The 21,312-nt window shown below is 34.8% G+C and overlaps 1 long non-coding RNA gene and 1 pseudogene across 1 annotated transcript; both read right to left on the bottom strand.

Moving 5' to 3' along the window:
• Positions 1-13,980: 13,980 nt before the first annotated feature.
• On the bottom strand, positions 13,981-15,569 carry LOC132611596 (deacetoxyvindoline 4-hydroxylase-like; annotated as a pseudogene).
• Positions 15,570-17,497: 1,928 nt separating this feature from the next.
• LOC132610027 (uncharacterized) lies at positions 17,498-19,441 on the bottom strand. Its single transcript, XR_009570988.1, has 2 exons — positions 18,826-19,441; positions 17,498-18,238 (listed from the first exon to the last, which is right to left on the bottom strand). It is a non-coding gene; the product is annotated as an uncharacterized LOC132610027 (long non-coding RNA).
• Positions 19,442-21,312: the final 1,871 nt, after the last annotated feature.

The raw sequence follows: 21,312 nt of genomic DNA, 5'->3' as shown, positions 1-21,312 counted from the left end.
ATTGAATCGACGGGCCGTCGAACTGAGCGTCGAATGTTTTCGCATGCTAAAACTACAGATTCTTTACACTTCTTTGGCCGAGGTGCAAATCGTCACGTATTTTGGGGTTACTCAGACTTCACCCCATGTTGGCTTAGGTTAGACTAGGGAAAACACTTTGCGGGCAAAACAACTCAACGGTTGTAATGCCCTCCAAGCCATCGTGACACACAATGCCATACTTTGGCATTTCATCGAACAGTTGGTGGGCAAAACAACAACAATCTCATGAATGAGGTGTGTTTGTCGTAATGCCCTCCGACTCGGCTAAAGATCAATGACCCAATCAACCACAAACAAACCAACAAACCACCCCTAGCAAAAAAAACATGAGCATCCCAGGCGAAAACAAAATAATGAAAAAACAATGAAAACAATCAAAAATATGCAACACAAGCCATGGAATGCAAAAACAAACAAAACAAGGGAGCACACAATCCATTAAGTCACATACCTAACAATAGAATGAGTATGATTTCAGCCCTTTAGAATGGAAAAACACCCGAAGAAGCACACACACAGAGGGACAGAGTAGTAGGGCAGGGGGGAAGTGGCGGTTGTGGGGTGGTGAAGGAAAGGGGGGAATGGGTGGGGTAACAGTTATGGAGAAGGGGAGAGGTGGAGAGAGAGAGAGAGAGAGGGAGAGAGAGAGAGAGAGAAAAAGAAACGTTATATAAAAAATTTTGAAGCAGTGGAACGGACTTGGGCTATAAACCCACGTTTCTGAACCGTCATGGTAAAAAGGACGGAGCGTCGATTAATTCGACGCTCCATCGAGTGAACACCCCCTCCCTTTTTTTTTAATATATATGAAAAAGAGAGAAGAACGCCAGTCGATCTATTCGACGGAGCGTAAAACCTGTCGTCCATTTACCATTATTTCCAGTGACCAATCTTTCATGTGATTCACTTGACGATGCATTCGACGTCTCGTTGATCAGATCGACGTTTCGTCGAGTGTGTTGTGTAACTGCTGTCCTGGAAATTTCTGGATTCAACACTTAGGTTCCTCAACACATCAACAAACGTTAAAACAACACAACAACAAAAATCAACGGAATAAAAATATATTTCGAAAATGCACATGGGTTGCCTCCCAAGAAGCGCTTGGTTTAACGTCACAGCTCGACGTGATACCTCAATTTCGAGTTCAGGAACCGTGTTTCAAACGATACCTATCAACCACCTTACCATCATCAATACACCAATGGTAATGCTTCACTCTTTGTGCATTCACTTTAAAAGTCCGAGTGCCATCCTCGGTTTTCACCTCAATGACACTTCTATTTGGGGAAACATTTGCGATTTCAAAAGGACTGGACCATCGAGACTTTAGCTTGCCCGGAAAGAACTTTAGGCGTGAATTGTACAACAAGACCAAGTCCTTTGGCTGAAAATCCCTTTTGAGGATCTTCGAGTCATGATAGTATTTCATCTTTTCCTTGTACAATGTTGCACTTTCATAGGCATTGTACCTAAATTCATCCATCTCGTTGATTTGAAACAACCTCAGCTTTGTTGCTTCATGCCAATCCATGTTCAGCTTTTTCAATGCCCAAAGAGCCTTATGCTCAAGTTCAATAGGAAAATGACATGCCTTCCCAAATACCAACTTATAAGGTGAAGTCCCGATAGGCGTTTTAAACGCCATGCGATATGCCCATAGAGCATCATCCAACTCTTTGGACCAGTCAGTGCGATTCACATTGACCGTCTTTGCCAAGATGTTTTTTATCTCTCTGTTTGAGACTTCAACCTGACCACTCGTCTGAGGATGATATGGAGTGGCAGCCCTGTGATGCACGCCATATTTTTCAAGAAGGTCAGCGAATGGTTTGTTGCAGAAATGAGAACCACCATCACTAATAATAGCTCTAGGAGTGCCAAATCTAGTAAAAGATGTTCTTTTTTAGAAAGACATTGACTCTCCTACCATCATTGTTAGGCAAGGCCATCGCCTCCACCCACTTGGAGACATAATCCACTGCAACAAGAATATATTTCAGGCCATATGAGCTCACAAAGGGCCCTATAAAATCAATGTCCCACACATCAAAGAGCTCCACCTCAAGCACAAAATTCATCGGTATTTCATGCTTCCGACCTATTGTGCCCTGGCGTTGGCATTTATCACAAGAACGTGCCAACATATTCGCATCACGATAGATGGCTGGCCAATAGTAGCCACACTCTAGCACCTTGGTTGCAGTTCTATTTCCACTGTGATACCCACCAACCGGAGAATCATGACATGCCTTCAAAATATCCATCACCTCAGATTCAGCCACACATCTTCTGATCATATTTTTTGCACAAGTCCTGAATAAGTAAGGCTCATCCCAATAATACTATCGGCAATCTCTCAAGAATTTCTTTTTTTGATATGCCTTCAAATCTTCAGGAACAATGCCAGTTACCAAATAATTGGCAATATTGGCATACCATGGTGCCACATCATTTGATATTGCCAAGACTCTTTCATCCGGGAAAGTGTCATCAATATTCAACACATCATTCGGTCTCCCTGGAGCTTCAAGTCTGGAGAGATGGTCAGCTACTTGATTTTCTGACCCTTTTTGGTCTTTGACTTCGAAGTCAAATTCTTGTAGCAACAACACTCATCTTATCAACCGAGGCTTAGCATTCCTTTTAGCCACTAAGTACCTCAGGGCAGCATGGTCAGTGTGAACCACTACCTTGGCACCCAATAAATAAGCCCGGAACTTTTCAAAAGCATAAACAATAGCAAGTAGTTCCTGCTCCGTTACGGTATAGTTCAGTTGAGCTCCATTTAGCGTTTTGCTGGCATAATAAATTGGGTGCAATATTTTGTTGAGCCGCTGACCAAGCACAGCGCCAATTGCAAGACCACTGGCATCACACATTAATTCAAAGGGCAACGACCAATCCGGGGACACAACAATAGGGGCTGAGGTTAATTTTAACTTCAAATCGTCGAAAGCCTTTATGAACTTCTCATCAAAATTGAATTTCGACTCCTTTTCCAAGAGTTTGCACATTGGATTTGCAATTTTGGAGAAGTCTTTGAAACATCTTCTATAGAATCCGGCGTGCCCCAGGAAACTCTGAACCCCTTTTACCGAGATGGGTGGAGGGAGTTTTTAAATCACATCGATTTTGGCTTAGTCAACCTCAATCCCTCTTTCGGAAATCTTATGGCCAAGGACAATTCCCTCCTTTACCATGAAATGACACTTTTCCCAGTTGAGAACGAGGTTTGTCTCCTCATACCTTTGCAGCAACTGATCAAGATGGTCTAAACATTCATCGAATGAGTCTCCCACCACAGAGAAGTCATCCATAAAGACTTCAAGAAAGTGTTCAACCATGTCAGAGAATATCGACATCATGCATAGTTGGAAAGTAGCTGGGGCATTGCAAAGACCAAATGACATCCGACTAAAAGCGAATGTCCCATAGGGACAAGTGAAAGTAGTCTTTTATTGGTCTTCCAATGCAATGTTGATTTGGTTGTACCCTGAGTACCCATCCAAGAAACAATAATAAGACCTTCCAGCTAGCCGATCAAGCATTTGATCAATAAAAGGCATAGGGAAGTGATCCTTGCAAGATGCAGTGTTCAGCTTCCGGTAGTCCATACACACTCTCCAACCGGTGACAGTTCTTGTCGGAATCAACTCATTTTTAGAGTTAGGGACAACAGTGATGCCCCCTTTCTTTGGCACACACAGGACTGGACTTACCCATGGACTGTTGGCAATCGGGTAAACCACCCCAGCATCTAGCCACTTAATAATCTCTTTCTTTACCACCTCTTACATCGGTGAATTTAATCTTCTCTGATGCTCAACACTTGGTGAACTTTCCTCCTCTAACTGAATTCGGTGCTCACAAATTCCGGAGGGAATCCCCCGAATGTCTGTAATAGTCCAACCCAAAGCTCTTAAATGTTTGCTCAAGACTGCGATGAGTCTTTGAGTTTGGCCCTCATTCAGAAGTGATGACACAATAACTGGGAGGGTGGAATTTGCTCCAAGAAACACATATTTAAGATGAGAAGGAAGTTGCTTGAGTTCCAACTTCGGTGGCTCAATAATTGATGGTTTTGCTGGAGGAGTTGTTCGTTTCTCTAAATCAAGAGATAATTTCTTGGGCTCATAAGAGTAAGACCCCAGACCGGTGAGTGAATTCACTGTCTCAATATATCCCTCCATTTATTTTGCATCAAAAATCACCAAGATGGCCGATAATGCTTCACCCAAGCATTCTTCCTCCATTTTGAATTCTACCGCTTCATCCACCACATCAACAGAATTAATGACTGAAATACTTTGATAAAGACTAGGTAATTTCATGCCTTTGCTGGCGTGAAAAGTCACCTCTTCATCGTTCACCTGAAACTTGATCTCATTCTTCTCGGAATCCATAAGAGCCCTCCCTGTCACAAGGAAAGGTCTCCCCAGAATAATGGTAATTTCTTGATCAATAGCACAGTCAAGAATCACGAAATCTGTCGGCAGTAGGAATTCCCCGATTTGAACAAGCACATCATCAACTGCCCCCACTGGCCTTTTTATCGATCTGTTAGCCATCTGCAACCTTATGGTAGTTGGCCTTGGCATCCCTAATCCTGATCTCTTAAAAATCTCAAGGGGTATAAGATTTATGCTAGCCCCGTTATCACCTAAAGCCTTGGCAAAATCCTGCTGCCCTATGGTGCATGGAATGGTGAATGCTCCAGGATCTTCCCTTTTTTGCACTGTGGTCTTTGAAAGAATAGCACTAACGCGATGAGTGATACCCACAGTGTCGTGTTTCAATGGCTTCTTCTACTTTGTTAAGAGATCCTTCAAATACTTAGCAAACCCAGGCATTTCTTGGACAGCGTCCATGAAAGGAATGTTCATCGTCAACTGCTTGAGTTAATCATAAAATCGCAAGCACTTGTCATCTTCTGTTTTCCTCACTAGCCTTTGAGGAAAAGGCGGTGAAGATTTGAACAATTGGCTCAAAGGGCGTAGAGCGCCAGAAAGTTTTGCCTTCCCCTTTTCCTGTTTTTCTCCTTGTGCCTTGAGATTATCAAGATTCTGCTCCTTTTCAGCTATAATAGGGACTTCCTCCTCTGTTTCTTCCTCCACAATATCATCAGATACATCAGGTTGTGCCTCTTCTTCAACAATTGGCTCGAGATCAACCACCTTTTTATCAGTACCTTGAAGTATTTTTCCACTTTTGGTGCTAATAGCAGCTACATGCTCCACAGAGTTTACCCCACTACCTTTTGGATTTGGAACTGTATCACTTGGTAGTTGTCCACGTTGAGGAGTGTGCACTTCTCTGGAAAGATCTCTGAATTGCGATTCAAGCTTCTGAATGGAAGCTGAATGAGATAGTTGAACCTGAGACATTCCCTTTATTGTGCTCTCAGTTCTGTCCTGATTCATTAGCATTTTCTGCATCATACTTTTCAACTCCGCAGAATCATTAAGCGCATTACTAGCAGAGTTGCCAGCTGAATTGTCTCTCCACTGTTGGGAATTTGATGCTTGCCCCCTTGATAACGTCCAAATACACTCCTCAAAGAGAAAGTGTACACTGTCGTATGCAATATATTTACCCAACTATGAGTCGGGGTCGATCCCACAGGGAACAATATGCTAGGCGATTAAGAAAGTAAGGAACTTTCACCAACTAAGCTAAAGCCAAACGATAGATAATATTTTGGTTTTTTGAGAAAATTATAACTAATGCGGAAATGTAAACTAACCTAGAAAGCGAGTAAAATAATCAATGGCCACAAGTAGGGGTGGCAAACGGGCGGGTCGAGTCGGATATGGGCCGGGTCGAAAATGGGTTGATAAAAAACGGATCAACTACCCGACCCGCCCATATTTAACACGGTTAAAAAATGGGTTACCCGACGGATAATATGGATATCCATCTTATCCATATTATCCAAAGCTACTTCAAAGATGTTGGCTTCATGTAGCCAATATGGAGAAGATTAAATTACCATTTTGTCCACAAACCCAATCCTTAGTACATAGTTGCGCCTCAACATTTGTGGGAAGAATAGAACTTCAAAACTTTTCCATGACTCGACCTCTCAAAGTGTCTATTTCATATATGACTACTTTGTACTTTGAAGACAACCCCAAAAAGTGACTATGTTTGTAAACTAGCCATTTTTTAAAAGTGACACAAAAAATGACTATTTTTGTAAATGGACCATTTTTGAAAAGTGACATAAAAATGGTTATTTTTGCAAAAATATATTTCTTGCAAAATGACCGAAAATGCCAATTTGCAAAAATAGCAACTTTTTTGTCATTTTTCAAAAATATGGCCACTTTACAAAAGTAGCCATTTTTGTGTCACTTTAAAAAAAATGGTTACTTTACAAAAGTGACCACTATCTTAGAAATGGCACATTGCAAAAATGGTTATTTTAATACTTTCACAAAGAAGCTATTTTTAAAAATGGCTACTTTTGCAAAGTAGTTAGTTTTTAAAGTAACTACAAAGTAACTACTTTCACAAAATGACTATTTATGAAAATTGACTACTTTCAAAAAGTGACTATTTTTAAAAAGTATCTACTTTCACAAAGTGGCTATTATCTAAAAGTGACTATTTTCTTAAGTGACTACTTTTGCAAAACGACTATTTATGAAAAGTAGCTACTTTTTGCAAGTAATATTTTGAAAAAGCGGCTACTTTTGGAATGTGATTACTTTTGTAAAGTTGCTATTTTTGAAAGTTACTATTTTCACAAAATGCCTAGTTTTGCAAAGTTGAGAGATAGGGGGTGGTGGTAGGGAGGTGAGAGGTAGGGGTTGCGGTGCAGGTAGTAATAAGGGTAGGGGTGGTGTAGGTAGTGATAGGGGTAGGGCGTGGGGTAGGTGGTTATAGGGGTGGGGGTGGGGTAGGTGGTTATAGGGGTGGGGGTGGGGTAAGTGGTTACAGGGATGGGGGTAGTGGGGTTGGTGGGGGTGGGGGTAGGAGGGGGTGATTAAGTAGTGGGGTGACGGTGTAGGGGTGGTTACGTGGTGGGGTGGGGGGAGGTGTTGGAGGGGGTGGTTAAGGAACTTCTTTTTCTAGAGAAAATATTTTCCAAAACATTTTGACCAACCAAACATGAAAAAATTGGAAAACAATTCCTCCATACCAAACACACTGTATATGTTGTGGGTTTTATCCATTTTACCCATTAATTTACTCATATTTTAAGTGGAAAATATGGGTTGACTCATATTTGACCCATTTTAAATGAGTTGGGTATCCAACCGATTTAAAATGGGTTGGGTCGGGCAGATAACCATATTTTTTACCCATTTTGCCACCTCAAATTACAACAAAAATTATTTGAATTTGATTTGAAAACTAACCCCAAGTGCGCGTCACTTACCCCATTTCCCCCACTAACTCACAAACACACACATGTACGCAAGGTTAAAAAATTTAAAAGTTGAAAAAAAATTAAAAGTTGTTTTTTGGATTTTCTTTTTGTAGTAAATTTTATTTTCAGAAAAATATAAGAATACTAAACCGTTTTTTGGGCTTCTTCTTCGCAGCAAGTAAAATACAAGTTTTTGTCTCCTTTGTTTATTTTATTAAATTTGTATTTATCCAAACCACTATCCTAAGCAGTTTAAGTTTTTGAATTTGGAATTACTTATAATTATTTTTCATAGTTAAAGTTTATCATTATCAAGACACAATCACTTTCAAAATATAATAAACTTTAACTAGGTACATGGAAACATTATTTTGAAATGAATTTTGCAAATATTTTTCATGAATCACATTTTAGACCTTTATTACGTAAATTTTGTTTACATTTTTCAAAAAGAAAGAACATTTCCAAGAGTAACCCCATGTTTTCATTAGTTTTTTTAATTTAAAATTAATTACAACTGATGTTTTACAGTTAAAAGTATTTGTTGTCCTTGATCACAAGTTTTTAAAATATCTAAGTTTTTAAGGAAACATATACATCTATATATTGCAAATTACTTTTTTTGAAACCTATTTTGCTTAAATGCCTATGTAGATTGTTCTTCTAAGATTATTACATCAGGAATTTAAGTTATTTATATAGTAGTAACTTCAATAATCGAAGCCTTTCCGTTAAAATTTTATTTTCTTCTTTATACTATTTGAAATATACGCATATAAAGAAATCAATCTCTTTATAGTAGCAAAATGGATTGTTGTCTATTGATAAAAAAAAAATTGTAATTTTACGATTTGAAAGACTTTTTATAACCAATCAAGTCTTTAAAGCCCTTTTGGCAATAACTGGTAAGTTTTAAGTGTAACAATTGATATTATAATTATAAATAAGCAATCACATGTTTGGATACAAATGTTGAAATTGAGTTGAACTTATCTTCTATTATTGTACTTCAAATACTTTCTCAGGCAATTGTGCAGCTAGTAACATGTTAGTAAATTGATGTGTTTGGTAAAACAAATACTACTAAATTTTGCAGCATTTGTCGGTCTTTCTAGAGATTGTTGCATTCGAAGGTAGTCAGAGATACTATGATAAATTTTTATTCTTAACGGTTAGATTATGTTTTATTTTAATACTATATTCTACATGAATCATATGCATGTATTTTGAATCAAATTTAGTACTTTGATTGTGTTGTATTTAATGATGACTATGTATGTTAATATTTTACTTTTCAAATATATGTAAGAGAATTTGGATTTCGAATTGAAGTTGGCTAACTTTCCTTCTGTTCCTTTTTTTTTTTTTTAGAAATGTCATTTCCTCCTTCCATGAGTATCAAAAAGGAGGAGTCAAATCGTATAATAAGAAATCTTAATACAACTCACTTAAAAGGAAAAAAGAATAATATGCAAGCTCTTGATCAGAATATGGTTTACTTTGGCATCCCTAAAGATTAACTTGCTCTAAAGGAATCTCTTACTTTATCTTTGTTAGACTTCTATATTTTCAGTTTAATTTCTTATTTAATTTGAAAATGTTGTACAGTATGCTCAGCTCCACGAGTAAATTTTGGCACCAAGAAAATAGATGTACTTACAATCATACGATATCCTTGGTAACCTATGTAGATTGTTCTTCTAAGATCATTACGTGATGTATTTAAGTTATTTATATAGTAGTAACTTCAATAATCGAAGTTTTCCTGTTGAAATATTATTCTTCTTTATGCTATTTGAAATATACACATATAAAGAAATCAATCTCTCTATAGAAGCAAAATGAATTGTTGTCTATTGATAAAAAAAAAAAAAAATCGTAATTTTACAGTTTGGAAGACTTTTATAACCATTCAAGCCTTTAAAGCCCTTTTGGCAATAACTGGTAAGTTTTAAGTGTAACAATTGATATTATAATTATAATTAAGCAATCACAAGTTTTGATAGAAATGTTGAAATTGAGTTGGACTTATCTTCTATTATTGTACTTCAAAATACTTTCTCAGGCAATTGTGCAGATACTAACATGTTAGTAAATTGATGTGTTTGGTAAAACAAATTCTAATAAGTTGTTCTTTTATGAAATAATTAAAATATCCTTAAAATTTTATAAATATTATAAGCCTGAACGTATCTTAATGAAGAAAATGAGGACCGATAGGTATGGAGTAAAGATGATTCTATTAACCTTTGCATTGTTATTTTGCAGGATTCCACTGATAACACTGATATATCTGTTGCAAATACTCCTACCAAGATAAATATATAAGATACTAGAACAGTAGTGATGATGACCCAAATGCACTACTAGCCGGAAAGAAGATCAAGAGAGTATTGAAGAAGAAGAAGAAAATTGCATAAGTTATTGTATGTGCAGGTCTTGTAGAATCATTATTTAGTCATGTTTATGGTTTTCTTTATATTTTGTTCCTACGAAATTTCTTTTGGTTATAAACAATATGGTACTCTATAATATCCAAGTTTCTGATAGGGATCAATTTTTTAGATATACTCTAATTTATGCTTCATTAAACTAGTGTTTCGATTGATATTTTGAAGTCTATTATGCCTTATTTCTATTAAACGGCTAGCATGTTGTCACCTTGAAACTGAGGATGTTGGCTGAATGGAAGTAAGAAACATGTTGGTCTAAAAATAATACGGGGGTCATCAAATTGACAATAGTCTTTGTTGAATTGGATATTAGCAAACCAATTTGCAAGATTATTGTCCAGAAAACTTATAAAATGGTTATCTAATAATTGAATTTACAGGTATCTAGACTGAATTGGGAATGCACATAAAAAATTACAAATTTAGTGTCTTCAAGAATACATTTGTTGGATTTGGGGAATAGAAATGAGCAGGATTAATAGTATATTTTTGGAGAAAAAGGTCCACAACAGCATTGACCTGAATGCAAATTATCAATGAGAGAAAGCAAAAAAGCTGAATTTATAAAGATACAAGGCTGTCATGAAGATATCATATTTCATTAACAAGGCAACCGATACTTACTGTATTTTTATTTTATTTTTGCCCGTAAAGGACAACATTTGCTCCATCAATAATAGCTTTAGATGGTCCATAATAATCAAACAATTTCTGCAGCCATTAACATTTGTTTTACCTCATTAGAGAGACATATGATCTCTATACTATTTGAAGAAATGGTCAGTAATGAAGCAGTAACAGCTACATATACCATAAAAAAAATTAATATGTAATAAGACCAATCCAAAAAGATGAGAATATAAAATCTGCAATATGTCACACATGGTGCATATATACATCTGTTTCTACCAGAGGTGGATCCAGAATTTGAAGCTTATGGGTTCCCAGCTAGCAGTATCTGTTGTTACTGGGTTCTCAGCTCAAATTTCTTATATATTTGAAGGGTTTCACATTATAAATACAAGATTCGGATAAAAGTTGTAGGTTCCCGCGAACCCACACGCAATGGTGTGGATTCGCCCCTGGTTTCTACTATCTCTCTCCGCTCTTTTTTCTTTAAAATGATCCGCGGATCGCACGGGTACGTATACTAGTTCCATGAATAATGAAATCCTAAACAAAGGAATGCTTGTCTAACTTAATAAATTTAAATATTCTATCTTCCCTGGAAAAAAAAAATTATTTGCATAAAATCTTGCTCCAAGTGTAATTAATGTAACTCTAAGATATGATATAAAAAATTTGAAAACTTTTTGAGTAATATTAAAAAAAATTATATGATTTAACGTCGCCGATCCTAAGTTGTGTGAGCCTGAGACACGGTTGTTGTTGTATGCTATAAATTCATTTTTTTTTTTTTTTTTGCTTTTTTTTTGGTCATGAAACTTTTCTAAATTTTAAAAAGCTCTATTCTAATGTTTGAAATTTTCTTAATTTTTATCTACTCAACTACAATTTTTAAGGGGATAAAAGTTGTATAAAACAACCTGTATATCTTGCATTTATTAGTCCGGTACAAACATCGGATTGAAAATTTTCCTTTTTAGTTTTTTTCCTCTTGCTCCTAAATTAGTCCACTGAATATAATTGTGATTTCTCTTTTTCTTTTGATGCGGCTAGATAAATTAGACTGCACATCACTTATTTCATTTCATGCGTTTGTCCAAGATTTAGAAAAACAAATGCTAATTTTCAAGAAATACAACTAAGCAAAGCTTCTTTATTAAAAAAGAAGAAGAAAAAAGGTAGCTCGGTGCACAAAGCAATAGCGTGTGACACAAAGTTTAGGGAAGGGTCGCATCCCAAGGATGTTTTGATGTAGGCAGTCTACCCTGACCACAAACATCATTAGTTGATTACCCGACTCGCACCTGTGAGGCCGTGACCTTTAGGTTACAGGGAGACTTGAGTTGCTCCAAAGCTCCCTTTTCGCACAACATTTTATATATATATATATATATATATATAAAAAACTAGAGCAGAGTTAAATATAAGCTTTAAGCTGTAAGGCAGTTCAAGAAAACACTTTGTTAAGAATAACTGCATGATAAGTTGGTATTTTACCAACTTATTTCTGCTTTAATCTTAGATTGTTGCTATATTTTGATTGAAAAAATAGTGCATTTAATATTGTTTACTTCCATTTTATAGGTTTATATGATTGAGAAGAGCTTTGGAAGAAATCAAGTAAAAAAACAAGTCAAAAAGAGACCAAATTGAAGAAAGTGAAAAAGTGGCTAAAACTGCAAAAAGGGGCCATATTTGCAAAATTGAAACTTTGGGGGTTTATTTTGTCATATTTTGACTTGAAAAAGTTGGGGAGCTACAAAATAGAGACTTGGGGCATATTATTTTCATCTTTGGCCATATTTACAAGCTTGGAGAGCTAGGGTTTTGCATCCACACTTGGGGATTGAAGATTTAAAGATCTTAATAAGAAATTTCTTAATACTTTACTCATTTCTTCAATTCCTTGCTTTGTATTATATATCTAAGTGTGTAAAATTATATTCCATCACTTTAATCTTGTTTATGAAAATATTCATTTGCAAAGTTGGATGAAATCTTTTGTTATGCTTATGTATTGAATGATTTTTATTTCTATTAAAGTGGGTCTTTGTTGTTTTAATTAATCTTGTTCTTTAATGTTTCTTAAGGGATTAGCTAACCCTAAGACACCCCCCCCCCCCCCCCATTTACTTCGATTTGATCTCGAGAGAGGAAGATTGAGGTTCGAAAAGATTAATTAACAAGAATTTGGGGCTTTAAAACCTATCTAATAACTTGAGCTAGAGCTAGGAAAGTTACTTGAGATTATATTTATTGTGCTTAATATCACACTCTAAGGCTTGAGAAAGCTTAGAGTGAAATTCATTGATTTGATTGAAATACTTTTGATGAGATTCTAGAGATCATTATCTAATTAGTATAAACTCACTCATAGTTATAAAATCGTGAAATACATTGAATCGTTACTTGAGAGTAATTTCCTTTGTATCCATGCTTGTGGCCATTGATCATTTTACTTGTTTTCTAGGTTAGTTTTGTTTGTTAGTTTTTAAATCAAAAATCACGTATTGAAAAAGTGTTTGGCTTAGCTTAGTTGGTGATAATTCCTTACTTGTTTAAATCGTCTTTATATTGTTCCCTGTGGATTCGACCCCGACTCATAGTTGGGTAAATTATATTGCGACGATCGTGTACACTTTCTCTTTAAGAAGTGGATTTGGACGTTATCACTGCACTTTGAATTGAAGCACAAATTTGATGTAGTTTGAAATCACAGGCCTTATTTTGGCATTTGTAGGGGAATCCATCACATGGCTCATTACAGGCAGTCACCAAGACTATACATTTGAAGATATTAGGAGAGCTAATTAGTAATCAAGATATATAAATGGATGCTGAAATTTCTTGGGTAAATCAGCAGAACATGTAGGCAGATACCCCCTGCATCCAAAAGAACCACAAGCCATGCCTATCATTTATCGTAATCATTGCTTAATGTCAAGCAATGTTCAAGGTTGAAATGAGAACTAGTGCTAGAAAACATTGCCTCAGCACATTGTCTCCTCCTACTCCTAGCTAGTTGTTTATGATCATGTGACCCTAGTCGATAACTATTAGAAGTCTTGTGAATTTAGCATGATTTTCTTCGACCAAAAACCATCATATGGTGAACATTTTACTTCTCTGTGAACAAGTTATATCGGGCTTTAAAGGTGGGGACATGGCCTATCTATTAACTCTTTCTTACGATCACACAGTGAAATTATACGGTTCTCTCTTCAAAATATTTCAGCATAATGAGGTTAAAAAAATGTTCATGTCTTGGACAATTGGCAGTAGCTAGTTGGTAATGCAGAACACTTGCCCTGATGGCATCTTCAGGGATCTTACAAAACAGATTGAAGAAAGAAACAATACTTGCATCATATAGATGATGCGGACCATTGGGTACAAAGAGCAGAAAATGTAAGCGAGCGCCTCTGAACTTCATGACTAAGTGTAGAAGTAGAGCAAAGGAGATGAATGTTAAAAAGAATAGGCTGCAATATGATAGGTGTTCTTTATATTTATCTACCAAAAGTACTTAGATAATACAGTATTCGTTGTTAAAGCATTATTGTATAGCAAACCATAAACTTGGACATTGTTCTGCATAAACATTATACTGATGTTCACTGCTGCGCGATTTGGCGCCTGGTCACTTTTCGCAGTCTGAAAAGATCAAGACCAGACTTATCAAGTGGCTTGGAGAAAAACTTAGTGATGTAATCGCTCACAAGAAATTCCTTATATAGTGGGGGGTTTTCTTCTGATATGAGCTCTTTGATTGGACCAAGCATCTTTGGAGGTTCAGAAACACCAGTAAAGAAGCATGCCGCTGACATCCTTGGTCCTACTTTATTCGCTACAACTCTATGATTTACACTTACAAACTTGCCATTTGATAGGTTCTGTTACAAAATCAGACACAGATGAGTAACGATTTGTAACTACATGAAGATAAATCAGAACAAATAGTTGTGTATTTTGTTGCAAACCTGTAGAAGGTCACCAATATTAACAACCAAACCATGTTCAATTGGTTCAACATCAAAAAATTGGTTATTATGCACGACATAAAGGCCGCCATTTTGATCTTGAAGCAGGATGGTGAAGAAAGATGGATCTGTATGCTTATCGGCACCAAGAGTTAGCTCTGGCTGTGGGCATGCTGGGTAGTAGTGGCATACCAACCCTTGTCCTTTTGTCACATTCCATGGCTTTTAAATGATCTGGTTTTAGCCCGAGCGCTTCTGATAGTAAGTCAACAAGAGTTTCTCCTAGTTTTATTATGACATAATTTAAGTACTCATTGGATGGTTTCCTGGACATCAAGAAAATATCAGAGATTACTAAGTTACAATTTTTTTTTAAAGATTCAAGATACTCTAATCTAGCATGCCAAATAATTTTACCCTTTCCGTGAATTTCAGTGTCACTTATTTTAGATCCTACTTGAGCAAAGCTAGAACATAAAAAACTACAATTGATCTTACTAAATTCAATAGTTCTGATCTTTACCTAACAAATTTCAACTAGCATAGGACTGGTGCAGAGTACTTACCTGCAAACTGCTGGTATTTCTTCAGGTTCGGTATAACCAGAAACTATCCTAGAAATGTTCAAGGAATCCCTCTAGTTTGCAGTCTTTGATTGATCTTACTCCTATCAAGGTAGGACAGTTGTTTCCGAAAGACCCTCGGCTCAATAGAAAGCATAAAAAAAATGTCAGATAAGACCAAGAAATTCAAAGTGATATTGAAATGAAAATAACGAAAGCAATTAAGCCATGATGAAGTAGTTTGCAAAGGGATAGTAGCTACCACACATAAAATAAGATAATCAAAGTACAGGAAATAACAAATAATAGCGGAAATCAAAGCACAAGAAACTATAGCGCGATAATGCGATTACTAATATGAAAGGATAAACGAGACTATCTACTAGTCCTCCACCCTAATCTGAGTCCTCCATACCCTCCTATCTATAGTCATGTCCTCGGTAAGTTATAACTGCGTCATATCATGTCTAATCACCTCTCCCCAATACTTCTTCGGCCTACTCCTACCTCTTTTGAAACCATCCATAGCCAACCTCTCACACCTCCGCACTGGGGCATCCGTGTCTCTCCTCTTCACATGCCCAAACCATCTCATTCTCGCTTCCCGAAGTTTGTAAAACTATAGTGGAAATGAATAAATTTAGCATTTCTTGGTCCGTTGTTGCTTTGGGTACGAGTAATCCAATTTCATGTTAGTAAGTCTAACTTAGGCGACTCGATTATTATGAAAGCTGAAATCTCTTATTAAGGCCGGAAGCGTACATACCGCCCACCTACTGCTTTTCTTGGTAGTGAATGCAGCATCTGATAGATAAATGAAACAAGCTACAAGTGGAAGATTTCAATAGTTTTAAAATAAAAAAAAAGAGTAAATTACACTAAGATGCCCCTGCAATATGAAACAACTGCAAATCCACCCCCATATTATGTAAATTCTATACAAATACATTATTGTTATTCTTGTTTTTCAAAATTAAAGACTTAAATCTCTTATATAATGAAAATCCTACACAAATGAATGTTCGTCTAACTTAGTAAATTTAATTACTCGAAGAGGAAAATAACAAATTAAGCTAAATAAAAAATGAGAATTATTATTTTTTATTTATAATTTTTAACAAGTACAAATAGCTTTCCGAGATACAAGGCAATAATGAATGAAAGTTTTGATGAGAATGGAAGACTGAAGAGATTTTTAGTCAATTTGTTATTGCGGAAAAGAGCTACTGAAGCAGTTATGTATATACCCACAGGCAATCCTTTCTTCTTGGAAACTTAATTTCGAGTCGTCATTTTTGTATAGAAAAGTTAAATTTATATATTAATCTTACATTTTTCGTGTTTGTACTCACATTTTTCATTTTTCTTTTTTATTTATTAATTAATTTATTTTTTGGTGCTTGACTATATAAATTATTGTATTGTAGGTCATACATAAACCTTGAGCTTATTTTCTTGTAAAGTGATGAAAGAGGATTTTGAAAATTCCTTTTGTAAAATTTTCAAATAAAACAAGGAAGTTCAAATTTTTTAGGCCATTACCGATTGAAACATCCATAAAATTACACAAGAGCTTCTTGAAGCGGTAGTATAAATGCAGTATAGTTCATAATTTGTGATTCGTTCTAGCAAATTACTTGTGAGTTCTTTGTGTTGATAGAACAACTTGCCATTCAACGTCTTGAAGAGGGAAAATTGATAGAAATTAAATAGAACCTTTCATTTTTTTTCTTTTTGAATGTCTCCACATTCAAAAATCTTAGTTCACTTGTCAATCATGTGTTAGAAAGGTAAAGAAAAAGACTTAAAAGCAAATCTTACAAACAACTTTTTGAGTCTTTCCACTTAATTTTTAATGCGTTGAATGATATGATGTCCTATCAACACAAAGAGATCCTCTTATTGAATTCAAGTTAATTTGAAAGTCAAATACATGGACGGCCCCTTAAATCAAGCATGGAAAGGCGAGAATCAAATATTAACAAGTATGTGGTATACTCACAATTAACATCGACAAATTCTCCACTATGCACTCATCAATCAATTTCTTGTAAAGAATAAAATCTACGTGAGAGATGAATACCAATATATTATACGCCTCTAAATAAATGTCATGATTCCTTTATGAACATAGACATGAATAACGACAATTTGTCCATTAGCACCACAATTAATTTATGATAAAGAGCAATACTTTGAATGAATAGATTGAAACAAGAAGACCATTCAAATATAATTTGTTATTCTGTAGATGAATTTGATATATGTTATATAATTAATTGCAACTCTTTATCTTCTTCAGTTTTTTATTGCAACTCTTTATCTTCTTCAGTTTTTTAGACAAACAAAGAGACACATCTTTTCTAAAGTGAGATTAATGGAGTGTCTAACCGTTTCCAATATAAAGTGTACTTCAGTTTTGAATATAATTACATAACATCTAGACACTCCATATTTTCTTTTCCAAATATGCTTCTTCATTTACTTCCATAAATTATGGAACACTTGGGGAATCCTCAATCATACAGTAATAATTTGAGATTCTTTCCTTTTCATAATAGGTCTTAGAAATATAATTTATTCCCATAACAAAGCTTATAGTAACTCAGGGAATCTTCGGAATAATCTTTCCTTAAAATTATAGTAAATTCATCACCTTCCTTCCAAACTTGAAGCAAATATATTCAAATTTGAACATCTTTAGAGATCTTTCCTTTCATAGGATATCTTCTTTCCAGAGTAACTAATATTCTCTCGAATAGTTTCTCTGAACTCTTTCTCTCTGGATTGTACAAATATGAGATCTTATTTAATTGCAAGAGAATATCAAGATCCTCTCCGTTTGACCTTGGTCTACATTTTTATTAATTCCAATATAATCATATCTATCTGAATTTAAACTTTAATCACTCAAAATGTGAACTCTTTTGTACACTTGAAACTTCTAGCATATCTTGATACTCCATGAAATTTGGACCTTTCCTAAATAACATATTGATCTTGATGTTTTCCTTTTGTAGAATTTTTTTCCATAAAATCAGAGTAATATTCTTCCCTTGAAGTAGCAGATCTTCCTTCCAGATTTTGGCAAGCTTCCTTCCATAGCTTTCAAAAGTTATTCCTTCCATTAAGCTTGGAAATATCTTCTTTCATTATTTTTGTTTGGATCTTCACAAAATCCTTCATCATCTAAACCTGCATAAAAAAAGAATTTTCAACAATTAAGTAAATGCTCCGTTAATAAAATTTATATTGATTTGTTATCATCAAAATCAACACAGGAGAAACCTTGGCGCTAATACACATTTATCTATTAACGTATAGATGTTATATACATTTTGCAGGCAAATATTTTCGAGATTGATCACAAAAGCTTCAAGAAATAATTTACCATATGATTTATGCCAATTTTATTTTTTAGTTAATCTGAATTATTAAGGTCAAGATACTGAAACATAAAAGTGATTGTGAGTATATATGTTTGGTTGTTTCGATTTTGTCGGGTTTTTCGGTTTTTCTTGGTCACATGAATACTATGTGGATCTTATTTTTTGGAGTGATTCATAAAGATTTGATAAATCAATATAAGTCTAGATAACATTGAACACAATAGTTATTTGGTTAGCCTCGAACTCGACGAAAATATAAAAGTTTAATATATCTTGAAATATAAACATGAAAGAATAAATAAATTGACGCATGTCAACAACGATTGATATAAGAGTGATGATACATGTTAAATTAAGCATTATTCAAAATAGGTCAAACCCATCGGGAGGCACCTGCGATTGACAAGAATTTTCACCTGCCGTTGAAGCGACATTGATTTGTTATCCATCTTCTATGGGCTATTAGACTTGGCCGGAACTGTGGAAGCCTAGTAATAATTCCTTTTTTCTCCAGTCTCTTCTATGAATTTCACAAACAAAAATACCAAATCTCTTCTTCAATTTGCTGCTCCGATATTCAATCCTCAAAGAGAAGGAGCAAAAACAATAGCAATAAATAAGAAACTATATTAAGGCGATTGACTCTTGGAAATCCAAAAATAGTCTCGTTGTGAAATCTAATCAGTAGTCCATATGGATGAATACTGTAAAGCAACGAAGGTGATGATATATTGTTTTCAATTGAATTAGTGGGAATGGCTTAAAGGGATGAAGAGAAATCGGGATATGGAAGAGGAAACTTTGATTGGAATGACCCATCTTCTTTCAATTTGCAACTGAAGAGACCAAATTTGACCACCATGGAAGGAGTTTAAGTTTGCAGAAATGGTGGGAGGTAGTGGATAGAAAAATGGGGAAGAAGAAGAGAAAAATAAAATAAAAATTGCTTAAGTGAACCTCTCACGCCCTGATTTTGAGTATATTACACTCATCATGTCATCTCAGTAAAAAGAGTCTAATTGGAACAAATTTCATGTAGTCTGAGTGCTCAATAGATATAAGGATTATAGCCTGTTTGACCAAATTTATTTTTTCCCTAAAAGTATTTATTGTTTTAATAAGTGCTTAAAGTGAGGTGTTTGGCCAAGCTTTTGAGAGAAAATAAGTGGTTCTGGAGAGTAGCAGAAACAATTTTTCAAAAGCTAAAAAAACAGTTTTTGCCCAAAAGCACTTTTTTGAAAAATAATTTTGAGAAAAATACAAATAGAAGCACCTTTTAAAAGCTTGGCTAAACACTAATTGCTGCTTAAAAGTGTTTTTTTAATTAATTGGCCAGACACAAACTGCTTTTCGCTAAAAGTGCTTTTTTGAAAACTATTTTTTTTTAAAAGTACTTTTAAAAATAAGTTGATTTTATAAGTTTGGCCAAACAGACTATTAGTTGAGGTGTCTAAGTGAAATATCTTGTCAAGTGTCCCGATGAGTTTGGCCTTCAAAATATATATAGAAATGAATGTATCGTATAATTCTATTAAATATTACATCCAACGAGAATTATTTCTTGACATGCTTTTAAGGAAAACTCTACATAAAATCTTAAAAAAATAACAAAAATGATATATTTATATATTGGTTTGGTTCAATTTTTTATTACTCGATACCAAATCAATCCTAGCCAATTTTTTCTTATCGATTTGATTACAGTTTTCGATTTGGTATTATTTTTACGATTTGGTTTGAACACTCGTAATCATAAGATATATCCCTATTTTAAAATTCATTTAACTTCATATGAATCTCATTATTTAAGTTTTATGTCGATCTGAAACAAATTATACTTGTCATATTACTTTTCGAAAACATCAGAAATATCGACTTCAAAAGAAAACAAAACATTTGTAATTTGTCAGAATAAATTTGTTGGACTGTACTATGAATCATGGGGGTTGCATTTGGGTGTGAGGCTCGTTGATATAGACGGCCGCCGTTAGTGTTTGCATATTTAAATTTGTATTAAATACTATTTTTATCATTTTTAGATAACTACTACAAAAGAAATCTCAACCATGAAATAATAAAATTGATACATGTAACAAATCGGTAATACCATTAAATAAAACTGGACCAAACATCAATGGAGGGGATCTTTAATCCTAATCGATGACAAGGATCCAAAAAAATTAATAATCCCTATATGTATCGAGTCAAGTACCAAAAGTGAAGCCATAAAATTGATTTCCACCATGAAAAATGAGTTGCATTATATCTGATCAAGAAATGAATTTGTAACATCTATCTGCCACTTTTGAGTGGTATTCCATTGTTCTATATAAGGATAAATGTTGGTCCGTGTGATTAAGAGCAATTTCCAGCCATAAGAATTAATTTAGACATTTTCCCTAGCTATATATATAATGTTGGTCGGTTAATAATTAAGGACAAATTTCGAATCAAAATTATAATGGAGGGAATACGGATGAATCAAACCTCTAATTGAGGGCAAAGATAATTTGTTTGCAAAGTACAGGGGCAAATCTGAATTTTTTTCCAAAATAAAAACACAAGAATAAATAAGAACGAAAGCAACACTAAAATTCAGTCTTATTTTTCCTTCTCACTTTACATAAACAAGAACACAAGCAAAACATCATATTCCCTAATTAGACCACTCAAAATAGCGATCCATATAATATGTTCCATTATCAGCATTATATTGTTCCAAATAAAAACCATCTGATCTCACCTCCCATTTACAATAATTCAAAAGATTTCGATTTTGTCCATCTTTGATGCAATAGTTTGGTTTGTCAAACACATGAATAGATGTATCCTTTGAACCCCACCAAAAGTGACAGAAGTACAAAATATTATTCAAAAAAT

The sequence above is a fragment of the Lycium barbarum genome, chromosome 9 (genome assembly GCF_019175385.1).
Source record: "Lycium barbarum isolate Lr01 chromosome 9, ASM1917538v2, whole genome shotgun sequence".
Taxonomy (NCBI): domain Eukaryota; kingdom Viridiplantae; phylum Streptophyta; class Magnoliopsida; order Solanales; family Solanaceae; genus Lycium; species Lycium barbarum.
This window is presented reverse-complemented; position numbering and strand designations above follow the sequence as displayed.